This window comes from Rhagoletis pomonella, unplaced genomic scaffold, assembly GCF_013731165.1.
Source record: "Rhagoletis pomonella isolate Grant_MI unplaced genomic scaffold, Rhpom_1.0 Rhpom_scaffold_00006, whole genome shotgun sequence".
Taxonomy (NCBI): Eukaryota; Metazoa; Arthropoda; class Insecta; order Diptera; family Tephritidae; genus Rhagoletis; species Rhagoletis pomonella.
In genome coordinates, this window is record NW_023458560.1 from 60447854 (window position 1) to 60451417 (window position 3564).

Consider the following 3564-nt stretch of genomic DNA (forward strand, 5'->3'; position numbering starts at 1 on the left):
ATAAGCATGAATTTCTTATGAAATAAAATGCAGGAGACGTTTCACAGCAAATTTTCAAAAAATTAAACCCAGTTTTTGTAAATTGTACTTGTTATATAAAAAACAAAACGCAAAGGTAGATAGTCTAAAAAAAAAACAATTTAACCGGTTGAAACTTGCACTTCATTATACTAAAATTGTATGGGCTATAAAACTGCATACACAAAAATGTTCTAAATATAAAACAAAAACAAGAAACATTAAAAAAAAAATAATGAATTTTTTTGAATTTTCCTAATTTTGTAAAAGGTTTGAAACTGTGATTTATATGGTTTTGTTTAAAACTTGTACGGTATTTTTATAGTAAAATAACAAAAAAAAAGTTTAGCTCGAAAAATATTACGAATATTAAAAAAAAACTTAACACGTGGTCACTTGTTTGAGTCACTGTATGTATATGTATGTACGTCGGCCGATATGAACACACGGTCACAGATTGTATTTTGAATTTTCCAATTTTTGCTTTAGTTATAAAATTATTCAACGCTGATTTCATAAAAAAATCTAACAATATTTAAAAATGCATCCGCCATTTTTTTAATTTTTGAACGCTGATCTCAGGTTTGTAATCAGCGACTTAAAGAACTTCTGGATAGCAAATTTTATAGAAAATTTAAAAATAATTTTTTTTTTTTAATTTTTTTAAAATTGAAACCGTAAATGACTTTATCTAGAAAAACGGAAAAATACGGGTACCTTTTTCTGCATCTACTTTCCGTCATACCGGGCGGTGTTATATTACCAAAAACGATTTTCAATATCTTTTATTTTTTACTTTTTTCAGAAATGCATTTGGGTCGAAATGGTTTTTAGACATCAGAGTTTATTACAACAAATTGGCACAAACATATTCACGACTGCCTACAAAAATATGGCTTGCATGTTTCATATGGAATTCTATGCAGTTATTTTTCTGCGAAATATTCTGAATGTGTGTACATACTATATAGTACATATGTATGTATATGAATGTATGTGCAAAGGTTTGTGAACAAATAAAAAAGTTATTAAGAATTCCAAGATAATTTTGATGCAGTTTGGTTGCCATGAAACATAGCATAAGCCATGCATAACAACTACTTTTCAGAATAACCTACAATTAGAAATGAAAAATTCCACAAAAGTTGCAAGCTTCCAAGGAATATTTCGTAGAAAAAATGCTGCATAAGCTTCCGTCACAGATATTTGTGTATGAATATTAGGGTGCATCACGCTCCATACACAAAAAAAAAACAAAAAAAAGAAACATTGGTAGCCAAAATATTTTTTATTTTTAAGATTTAATTGAGCTGCAACAATTTCAATTTAAAAAAAAAAATAGAGTTTTTATAAATAAAATTAGTTTTAAAAAATATTTTTTCCAAAAAATTATTTCAGTAAATAGAAGAGTTTAAGCTTAGATGGTCCGCATAGAAATCGATTGCCGCTGCAAAAAATTTTTAAAAATTTGATCAACAGAATTAAAACCACGCGATTTTTTGAGTAATTTTCAAACCGCTCCCAGCTGACTTATAAATCTTAATACTTTTCCGTAATATTTTGGCGGAAAAGTCTTAAAATAAATTATAATACCGTTAGAAAAACCGCAACTTTTTTTTTGGTGAGACACCCTAATACATATTCACATTGCTCTCTATCTCATTCATTTTCATTAAATTTTTTCGTTCAACCTAACGATTCAGTGAACCCCCGCGGCGGTTCGATTCATTGCATGAATTCTAATATGCGCCGTTTCTTTTTGCTGTTTCTCCTTTTAGTTATTATTCCTTCAAAGAAATTCCCTTTGGCCATTTAATGATACCATAGTACGTACACATACATACATACATATGTATCTATGTATATGGTTCAAAGCAACGGTTCTTAATCGATTATCGTTGCAAAAAAACAAAGGCCAGAAATAAAGGCTATCTAACTGCAACTGTGCCAGAGCTTACCGCTTGCTTTTCTGCTTGAAGGATATACATACTTCAAGGTTAAGAAGACGCGACACGAATATTTCGAAGTATAGCTTTTATTTGAAAAAAAAAAAAAAAAACAAATACTGTGGCAGATGGGATACATTTGGTATGCATGTGCGTATTTAAGCCATTTTATATGTATGCACATGTATGTTTGTCTTAACTTCGGTCATGCTTTTAGCGGCATCCCAATAATTCATGCCTTAGAATTTCTAATGCAGCTTTGAGCTCGCTCTTAGCCGGCACCCTGAATTCGCGGAAGAACTCAGCCAAAGGTGCAAATTAAGCACCGCAATGTAAATTTGAAGTACTTTTATTGCAGCTCTCCATACTAAAGGAAAGGTACCATAAATCCATTCATATGAAGATACATAAATATGTTGCTCCTTTTGCGTTGTCTACTCCGCCTTAATGCTCTTTGAATGCATATCGAAAATTTCATTCGAGGAAGTGAAGGTGTGGCGTCTTCTTGCGTATTTGTATGAAGAATAATGCAGCAATTCATTAATATGTATGTATGTATGCATGCATTCATTATGGAGAAGCATATTGAATAAAACATATCTTTATAAATACACATACATATGTATGTATGTACATATCCATGTAGTACACTCCTCGTCATTTGAATAGTGCAGCCTCTTGATCATTAGTATTTACAGTTGTCATTTTGTTTATTTAATATGCATTAATTTTTTATAAAAATAAAGAAAATTATATAACAAAAACCATTGAGATCCGATATTCAAATTGTATACAAATTAACAAAAGTCAACAAAGGGGTGCGCTATCCCAGTGACCAACAGTGAATGAGCTAGTAATATTTTTAGAAAAATTTCGGGTATGTAGTTTTGTAGCCCATACAATTTTAGTGTAATAAAGTGAAAGTTTCAAATGGTTATAAAATACCGTTGATTTTTTACAATTTTTTTTTTTTTTGTTGACGGTGCTGGACATTTTCCTCCATATAAAAATTCTATCGAAAATAGTTTGTATTGAAGAAAATGCATAATGCGTAAACAGTTTTGTACTCCATTAGTGCAAGTTTCAAATCGATAAAAATTACCGTTGATGTTTGAAATTCTTTTTTTTTTGCCGAGGGTGTTGCGCATTTTCTTCCATAAAACTGCATACTAAAAATTTTTCCAGGAAATCGAATTGAAAAGTTGAAAATTTCTTACATTTTCCCGAGTTCTGTATGACTTAAAAAATGATACTTGTGGTTTTTGTTGTTGAATAAACTAGATACATATATTTTTATAAAAAACAACTGAGAACATTTTGGTATGGAAAATCGTCAAAACGTTAGGGTATACATACTTATTTTTGACGCTCATTGTATGTGAGTATTCTGAAATGCTTGAATACAGGGACTAAATCCAAATGTATAATGTTATTCATGTCCTTTCATGTGTATGTACATATGTCTGCATCAGCGCATGGTTTGCATTATAATTAGTGTGCCAAATCAGACATATCACAAACGAGTGCAATGATTCAATTCAAATTATTTTGTAAAAAAAAAATATGTACTTAGTAAACATTTTTTCTTTGAAGTTACCTT